We start from the raw sequence: 10,228 nt of genomic DNA on the forward strand, positions 1-10,228 counted from the left end.
GATATTAATTGCATTTAAAACAAGTTTTTGTTTCATTTTCGTTCAAAGTTTGAGCCATCATTTTTAACTGAGCTGCTAAAAAGTCTAGTCTCCAATAGTTCCCTGTTTTCACCCTCATTATTGTGGTGACTAAGATCTTCTGTAAAGTGGAGCATTAAGCACATTTTATTGGTGTCAACAGGCTAAAACAGAGTCTGTGAAAAACTCTCTGCCAACATAATATTACACTCTAATTAACAATAAACCAGGACAACCAACGCATTTCAATACATAAACACTAAAACACGTACACTCTGGAGCTGGTTAATGTAAACTCTGTAATCTTGTAACATCTCTCACCTGCAGACTGGAGATAGGCCTATACGGCATCCGAAGAAAATATATCACATTTGTCCTTGAATCACGATCGCAAGATAACGTCTTGCGCTAATTTGCATATCGCTTACGTCGTATTGGAATTCTGCCGACTGCCAGCCCTTAAAAATAAATTTGTTTTCATCTCTATATTTTACTGTTTCTGTTGTCAGACAACGGGACGAATATGAAATAGTGACTGAAACGAGACCGATAGATGTTGACCAGCAAGTAATGATCGCTCATGTAAGTAGCTACAGATTACCGGTATCTATTTTCTTTCTTCTGACAGCCTCGACTCGACTGAATGCAATGCTCCACTCAGCCTAGCTCTCTTTTGCGCATGCTCAGTAAGCCCGGACATTCTTCTTAAAGGGGCCGCATATTATTAGGGCGCCATGAACTGCATTTTTTTCTCTCTGAGGTCCAATGTCATCAAAATTTTTACTTAAAAAAATATTAATCTAGATTTTTCTATTTTCTATTCAGTTTTTAAACCTCTCTTTCAAACAACGTTTTGATGTGCGTGCCACATTCAAGACTTGGAAGTAAATGGCTATGATTGGGTAACATTAAAATATGTTCAACATCCACGCCATAACACATGGACTTTATTTGAAAACTTCTGATGTTGAAAAATATCTTGTTACATAGTTGAAACATTTGCAAACAATGTGAAACATTTATGCGTATTACATATTGTAGCAAATAACGTTTAAGTACTGAGTTACCACAGTTATAGTTGACAGGATTGTGTAAAAATAATGTAAGAATAAAATGAATGAATGTACAATTGTTTGTTGCACTATCATTTTTATAGGCTATTCATCATTTCGATACAGTGAAAAATGTATACATTGTCAGTAGCAGTGTTGTGTTTTAAATAGTACTGTCAATTGATTAATAAAAAAAAACTGGATAAATCACAAATTTTTATGATGTTTTATTAAAACAAAGTTCGGGAGGAGCACGTTCAGATAATTAACACGGGTGGAGAGCACTCAACAATAAATGATAAGAGGTGTATATATAGACTCAGCAGTCTCACCTCAATCCATTGACAGTTTAACAGCACTTTAGCAGCTTCTTAGTTCGCCGTTCCGCTACCCTGTCTCAACGTTTAAACTCTTCATCTGACGAAGAAGCAAATATCCCCAGGGATCCGCCTTCACATCCCGCCGGTCCCACGACCATCCCTCCTTCGCTGGACATCGCACCTGAGCCCCAGGCTTCTTCACGCGGCCGCACACCGGCCCTAACAGCCCTGCGCTCACCAAGACGTTAAGGCCAGTCTTCGCTGCCCCCGGCAAGACTTCCATCCTTCTCTCTCCAGCCTCCTCCTACCGCTCGGCCGCCCCGACAATCCCACCTATCGGGAAATGGACCGTAGTTGGATTGAGGCAAGCGCTGGGTAAATCAGACATACAGGCTTTGTGAAAAATGAACAAAGCGGAGCTGTATGATCTGTACGTTACCTTACAGTCACCCAACCACTCTCCAAAGTCCACACCAACTCCCAAGACGACTCATAGGCAGAACAAAGCCCGCAGGGCCCAAAAGTCGCCTGCCCAGTTACCACCGTCGTCCTCCCGCACAAGATCCGGCTCGCTTCGCCCATCGAACTGTAGCCCTTCAGTGAGCCTGGACCGCACCCCAGATTCCGCCGTTACAGGTCAACTCCCACCTCTTGACGAGGCCCAGCCCTCCACCACGGCTCCCGCTGTCGCAGAGCCGTATGCAGCCAGGCCCAGCAGCCTCTCCACAGCCTCTCAGTTTTATACTCATGCTGTTCATAACCCTTTTCAGTGGCACTGGTGCGAGGTTACTGCCCCTAGCATCACAGGCCCAACCCTTTCAACAGTCTCACCCAACAGGTTACAACCCCACCCACATTCAGTGGCCTGCAGCTCCAGTAGCTCAAACAAGCACTAGCCCAGCACCGCTTGCAACACAAGCCCACTCTTAATACTACCACCCTTCCTTTCCTTTCTATCCTCCAACTAACTTTCCTTTTCAAGCCACAGCGGGAAATCCAAGCGTGAGGCCACCACCAACATTCGCAGCCCCGGCTTATACCCTTCCCAGCTCTCTCATTCAACCTAAGTAGGGTTGGGTATCGGTTGGGTTTTATCCGATACCAGTACCTACTCGGTATTTTTTAAACGGTTCCGGTGCTTAAACGGTTCTTGAAACGGTACTTAAGAAAACAAAACCGCACACACTTTGTCAAAAAATAATACCCCTTTATTTACAGGGCCAAACTGGACACAATATTAACTTATATCTTTAGACAATATACATACAAGTAACATATGGTAATAATAACTAAACCAATATAAAATAAAAATTCACATTACATAATATCAAATAAAACAATATTGTATCAAACAATGTAATAATACTGGAGATTAACAGAGATTAATACTACCTGGGTAATCTAATATCGACATGGCTACAGGTTCCCATGTTTTGTCTGCTTGAACCAGTCATGTAAATTATCTGATCATTGTGCTAGTTATGCAGCGCTTAGCTTGGCAAGTTTGGTATTTCGTTCCCACTGCGTCTTAGCTACGCAACTTTGAGTAAACTTATGAAAGAGAACGTCTCTGGTTACTGGTGTAACCCATGTTCTCTGAATAGGGAACGAGACGCTGCGTTCACTGCCAAACTCCTCGCGCTGCCGACAAGCTTCCTTTTTTTGGCAGAGAAATCTGAGGAGCAGATGATGCGCGCGCTAATATAATACGATGACGTGAGCGTCAAGGCGGCGGCCGCGCCATCAGCCAATGGATTGGAGTGAATCGTGATTCTATATGGGCGTCAGACAATCGCTCTGACGCGTAATTTTACACGTGAAATGCAGCCAAACCTTGGAGCGTTTTGTCTTCGGCATCTTCAATAATCCCTCTCACCATTGATACGGCTCCCTGATGCCCGCAAATTAGTTAAAATCTCCCGGAATGCTTGAGCGAGCGAGAAAAAGCGCGCATGTGAGACAGAACAGACAGTGCTCCAATAAACCGTATAGTGCGTGCACGGCGGAGAGAGAGAGGGAGAGAGCGAGAGACTTTGCGTGTGTGCGCCTTATGCCACAGAGACTCAGGCACCGAAGTCAGGCACCGAAATTTTCGTTCTTATTCGGTCTGGTTACTACCGTTTACGTCAGAACCGGTTCCCTATTGGCACCGCGTTTCGGTACCCAACCCTAAACCTAAGTCACAATATTCTCTCTTCACAGCAACTCCGATGCCCGTCCCCTCCAATGCCGTCGCCATGGAACCACCACCAGTGTCCCAAAGCATCCGCACACAGATCCTCTCAGGTGCGGACATAGACCTTTCTTCCCTTCTCTCTCTGCTCCCCGCAGCCGATCCAGATTGCCAAATAGACTGTTGGGATTTCTCTGTTACCCTAAAAAAAAAAACAACTCACACGCATCCCGTGTTCTTTCATTTTCTGAATTTTCAAAAGCCTTTTTTCGTTTCACCGAAATCATCTGTTCAGCTTTCCCCCACAGGCGGCGTGAACTAAATGATTATCTAGCAGTCATAGCCACGATGCCGGTTTATACATATTTGTAGCTTCTGTGGCGGCGCCCCAGTAAATATTTCGTGCACGCACTTCGAACTAGCTCATCACCCGAACGCTGAATTTACTCATTACCTGCTGTCAGGTCTAAAAAATGGCTACAAACTCGGCCTAGAATGCCTGCTCTCCCAAAACATCATATGCAAAAATCTTCAATCCGCCCTCTTAGAACCTGAAGTCGTAGACAAGCTGATCAAAAAAGAAGTCGAGTCAGGCTTCATGATCGGCCCGTTCGACGATCCTCCATTTAATCTGTTTCGTATTAGTCCCATCGGAGGGGCTACAAGAAAATTATCGGGCAAAAAACTAATAATTCTCGCCTCACCTACTCTCCTTAAAAAATCAGAATGGTCAAAACGCGAATCTCCTATCCCTGCTCGGACATTTAAATTTCGGCATTCGCATCATTCCGCATCCCTTCATATCACATCTCCTCTCACTCGCGTCCTCCTTCCACTCACTAGAGGACCTGTCTCATTTTCTGTTTCAGAAATTCAAGATGCTGGCTCCAGAGGCGGACCAATTCCCAACTCCAGTACCTCGCTATTCGGAACTGATATTCCCGTAACCCACCCGCTAAAACTCCTCCCCGACGCATCGCTCGACACTATTCTCCAAGCAGTTTCTCCCAGGACCCTCCAATCCTACGTAACTGCTTGGAGATGTTTTAAAACATTCCACGTCTCTTATAACATGTTGTTCCCTGATTTTTCTCTCCTTTCAATCACCTCATTTATTTCCTACCTTAATAGCGTTAGGGCTTACATGTCAGGTCTATTAAAGGTTACTTGAGCGGCGTACAGTTTTTCCATAAACTGATGTACGGCGCTCCCTCCCCTGAGATAAATAATTCACAAACCTCCCTGCTGATCAAAGGGATCCAAAAATCCCAGCCCACCCATCCTGACGCCAGACAAACTATAATGCTAGACATTCTCACCAAATGTATTCACACCCTCCGCACAGGCTACCAGCCCCTCAATACCGCCAGCACACTCTACGCCATGTTCACCCTAGCCTTTTTTGGTTTTCTTAGATGCTTTGAACTCACTATCACCTCCAAATTTGACCCAAAAATCCACCCCACCATCTCAGACTTGTCAGTACTAGATGGTGAAACAATCTCATATTTGATAAAGCAAAGTAAGACCGGCCAAACCAAAAAAGGTAATTTCATCTACATTTTTAACCTCTCATCACCAATCCAACCATACCAGTCAATTCTGGCATATCTGCAATGGAGAAGCTCCCAAGCTAAATCTCCTCTGGAACCCCTGTTCATAGACGAATCCAATAAACCCAAGACATGCTTTTGGTTACAGAAACACCTCAAATCTGTTCTCCAACGGATGGAATCCTCAAAGGCATTCCATCAAAGAATTAATTTTCCTCTTTTCCTGTTTCTTCTTTCTGTCCAGCGAGCATTTGGTCTCACAGCGGACGAAGGGTGAGAAAATCTCCCGGATAAGTACTCATTTTCCTCTTTTCCCGTTTCCTCTTTCTGTCTAGCGAGCTTTTGGTCCCACAGCGGACGCAGTGAGAACTTTCCCGGTAGAGCAGTTATGTTTTCTCTTTCGTCCAGCGAGCATTTGGTCCCACAGCGGACGCAGTGTGAGAAAATATCCCGGTTGAGTACTCAATTTCCTCTTTCCTGTTTCCTCTTTTTTCCAGCAAGCATTTGGTCTCACAGCACACACAGCGAAAATTTTCCTGTAAGCCTAGATCGGAATGGCCACTCCACCGTCGGCGGATAGGCCCAGACGACCGCAAGCCGCCCCCGTCGAAGCTACATGAGCCTCTCGGTCTGTCGTCCATGATTTGCGCGAACAGCTCCCATCAAGAAAGGCACCTCTCACAAATTTGTCATTCCAAAATACAACTGCTCCCCATTCGCGGGCCAACAGGGCCCGTCAGTCCAGCGCAGTGAGCCGCCACCACGGGCCCTCCTGGCCAAGCACCCTTTCTCGAGATGCCAGCCCGCCAAACTCGGCACTCATTTGGGGGGTCTTTAGTCCGGCGGCTGTCCTCTGCTCTTTAAACTTTTGGGGGGGAGTACTCTGGGTTCGGGCTGAACTCCGAGCTCGGAGCCCTCCCCCGGACAGCACACCAAATACGCATGAAACTTTACCCCCTCTAATTGTATGTAAGTGTGAACTCGTGAAATTATGTTTTATTAACAAAGTTCTGGAGGAGCATGTTCAGATAATTAACACAGGTGGAGAGCACTCAACAATCAAAGATAAGAGGTGTATACATAGACTCAGCAGTCTCACCTCAATCCATTGACAGTTTAGCAGCACCCCTCCACCGCCCCTTCTCCACACTTCTAGTCCTGACTACTTACAAGGGGAGGAGTACTCTGGCTTCGGGCCGAACTCGGAGCTCGGAGCCCTCCCCCCCGGACAGCACGCCAAATACGCATTAAACTTTACCCCCTCTAATTGAATGTAAGTGTGAACTCGTGAATCTGTGATTAATCGCAATTAAAAACACATATGTTTTTGATATATTTTATAATGTAATAATAATCTCCAAATGAATGTAGAAACAACATAAAGACAGTATATTTTAAATACTTGTTAAATGGCATATTTTAATGAAGGCCATTGCAGTGTAATTGAAATCTAACATTTGCTTTTACATTTATTAGACTTCAAAAGTATAAGAACTTTTAATTTAAGTGAACTTAAAACAATCTTCACATAAACCCATAATACATGTCATATTTACCTGTGCCCTGTGAAAAATACAGACATTGAATAAAGTTGTCAAATAGTCTGCACTGCATAAATGAGTAATTTTCTGACAGTGAGTAATTTTCTCTGTTACCTTTGTATTTGATTAACATTAATGACAGACAGCATTAGTGGCTGCTGTCACTTTAAGATGTGAATCTGACGAGCGTCTCATTTGCGTCTTGCAATGCTGCGTTAATTGTGTAAAATAGTTTTACAGTGATAAACTGAAGAATTGAATCACATGCATTCACACATTAACGTTGACAGCATTTAAATAAAATAAAACATATTGTAATGTCTTATTGATGACAAAACAGAAGATGTTTTCATAAAACACTGAAGCTTTTATTCAGGATAACAGCGAATAGCTTCCATCAAAACAATAAAAAAGAAGTGTTCTCTACATGATTTATTTCTTATTTGGAAATCCCTGTCTTAACCCATTAAATGCTGAAGCAAAGGAAAGAACCACAAATCACAACTATTCACAGTTCGATTGTGGCGGGCATAGATACTCTGTACATGTCAAAAGATATGTAACAAACAAAGCAATAATAGAAACATGATAAAAACAATATTACACAAGTGTGTTGCGACATTGTGGTCGGATCCAATGTAGTCAGCACCGCATCATCTTTTATTTTCAGTCTCTCTGAAAAGCGTAAGTCAAACTGTGTTATTTAAAAATTAATCCAAAGTAAAATTAAGCAAACAAACAAACAGTGTCTACTGACACTGAATCAACACACACCAATGCTAAATTTTCTATAAATCCTAGTCGTTTGTTAACAACATGTATTAATTACTTCAATCAGCTCATTGTTTCCGCCTTAAATTAATACATTAACTGCATGATTTGTCTATATGAACATTTCTGAAATACATAACTTGGACATAGTCACCTCTGATAACAAATCATTCTAAATTGTAATGTAAACACATGCATTTTCTGTAAAGCTGCTTGAAAACGATGTGTATTGTGAGAAGCTAAATATAAATAAATGTGAGTTGAATAGAATTGATATGATCTAGAACTTCAATAAAATAAAGTTCATCCACGCTTTCTTAATGTTAGGATGGCAAAGGCTGTGTTTTTCTACAACTAGGCACAGCAAAACGTCTTGTAATCCTCAGATTGAGTTGAAGGTGGTCCTTCAGCCAGCAAGAAATGTCTGTCAGGCAGGCTAAGATACGGGCATCTACCGTCGGATCATCAGGCTGGAACGAGAGGTAGAGGTGTGTGTCATAAGCATAACAGTAATAGGAAAAAAAAAAAATCTGAATGACAGCTCCTAGTGATGACATGTAGATGGAGAAAAAAAGTGGTCCAAGCACTGAGCCCGGAGGCACCCCAGACACTAGATTTTGTGAAGTAAGACTTAAATGCAGTTAATCTTGAGGGCTGAAAGGGGGATCAATGACCTCTTATGTCAAAAGATTTGGCTTCACAGTAAAGACACTTTATATGCTGTTCTGTTATTGTAAGACATTGTCTTTACATTTTCAAGCCCTAAACATGACGTTTTGGAAGTTCATTGATTTTCTGGATCGTCGAGGGAGTCCTCCAGTTAGGGAGGCTGCAGTCGTCCTGGAGGGGGCGGTGGTTCCCAGGCCTTCTCACCCTCGTGGGCGCAGGAGGAGGACTTCTGCTGCTTCCCCTGATCTGAATTCCTAAGAGGCTGCTGCGCTCCCAGTGGGTCCCGAAAGGCCTGCAGCATCCCCAGTGGTTTCCGAAGAGGCTGCAATGCTCCCAGTGGGTCCCGAAAGGCCTGCAGCATCCCCAGTAGGTTCCGAAGAGGCTGCAGTGCTCCCAGTGGGTTCCGAGGAGGCTGCAGTGACCCGTGTGGGTTCCGAAGAGACCGCAGCGTCCACTTGTTCTCGGAAACGGTGGAGGAGGAGGAAGACTTCCTGCCTTCCAAATGACCCGGAGGTCATTCCTAAGGTTGCTGTCAGTCCTGAGACTGTCCCTAGGCGTCTCGCCCTGCCGGCACCGCCCCAGCATCTCGCCCTTCCGGCGCTGACCCAGCACCCCATTGGATCTGCCGAGCCTGCACTTTACGTTGGTCCTGCCGAGCCTGCGCATCATGTCATGCCCGCTGTCCTGGAGCCTGTGCCCATAGCTCCGCTAAATAAATTGTTTTTGGGGGGGCTACACGTCCACCGCCATAGTGGGCAGACCATCTCCACTGTGGCCGCCCGAGGGGAGGTCTCCGCCGTGGTCGCCTGAGGGGAAGTCCTCACCGTGGCCACCTGATGGACTGTCTGGTCTGCCCTGGCCACCTGATAGCCGGTCTGCTCCGCCCTGGACGCTTGCCCGGTCTGCTCCGCCCTGGCCGCCTGCACAGCCTGAACCACTCTGGCGTCCCCTTTGAGGTGGGGTAATGTCAGGGTTCTGTCACTTCTGTCTGGTTTATATTTGGTTTGGTGACAGAGCTCTGACATTCCTGGCTTGTCATGTGTTTGTGTTTAGTCTGGTTTGTTGTGAGCACTTGGCTTTGTCTTGTAATTGGCTTTATGCACAGCTTCACTACTTCCTGAACTTCAGCCAGCCCTTTGTTTCCTGTCTGTCATTATTGGACAAACTGATTAATTCAGGTGTGCCTGGCCTCAGTAACAATAATCAGGCACACCTGGATTAATCAGTTTGTCCAATAATGACAGACAGGAAACAAAGGGCTGGCTGAAGTTCAGGAAGTAGTGAAGCTGTGCATAAAGCCTATTCCTTGTGCCATGTGCTCTCCTTTCTATTGTCCAGCCCCTCCCATCTTGTTACCTGATTGATTAATTTGCCCCACCTGCTTTCCTCGTTACCCTCTTTTGTTTGCTTCCTATTTAATCTCCCTGTGTTTGCAGTCCTGTGCTGGTTCGTTGTCTAAGTTTCCTTGTGTTTCGTTTTCCCCCACGGGGAGTTTTTATTTGTAGTTTTATTTTGTTTATTAATATCCTTCATCCAGCACTTGAATCCTCGCTTCACTATATTCCATCCTGTGACAACGTTGTGTCTTAGCGCACTATGACGACTATAAAGTATAACTTAACTAGAGGTATACCATTTCTAGGCGTGTCCCTCAAACTATACCTTAGGAGGTTGCTTAAAGGTTGTATCAGCGATTGGGGGTGACGTCACTTCTGTTTGTGTTTGAAGCGAGATCCCAAACAAACCAAGTTAGCTCGCCCCTCTCTCCCTCCCGTTTCGTGCATCATGAAAAAAAACGATCATGCACGCGCAAATTCTCTCCACCTTTCAAAAGCTTCCCGATAACTATTTGTGTCTTGGAATAAACACGATGGTATTCCCTCGCCCTAATCCTCCTCTTCCTCTTGGGGATTGCCTGAAATCGCTGATACAACCTTTAAGATATACCTTCTTACGTGTTACGTTACCAGGTTCTGTCCGTGGCTGTGCTGCTGAATTGGTTGATAGCGATGGCTCGAGAATCAATCATTCACTCATGCAGGGGCTGATTCACTGCATTATGTGAGAAAGCGGTGTTCTTTATAAAAGAAGCACTTCAGAAATAGTTGAAATTGCATTTATTGGGATTAAT

At 44.6% G+C, this 10,228-nt stretch overlaps 1 protein-coding gene across 1 annotated transcript in view; it reads right to left on the minus strand.

Annotated features, from left to right (window-relative positions):
* Window positions 1-10,228, minus strand: part of LOC130101124 (oocyte zinc finger protein XlCOF6-like) — a 297,964-nt gene that overhangs the window by 89,558 nt on the left and 198,178 nt on the right. The window lies entirely within an intron of this gene.

Source organism: Rhinichthys klamathensis, unplaced genomic scaffold (assembly GCF_029890125.1).
Source record: "Rhinichthys klamathensis goyatoka isolate OS25496 unplaced genomic scaffold, OSU_Roscu_1.1 h1tg000253l_1, whole genome shotgun sequence".
Classification (NCBI taxonomy): domain Eukaryota; kingdom Metazoa; phylum Chordata; class Actinopteri; order Cypriniformes; family Leuciscidae; genus Rhinichthys; species Rhinichthys klamathensis.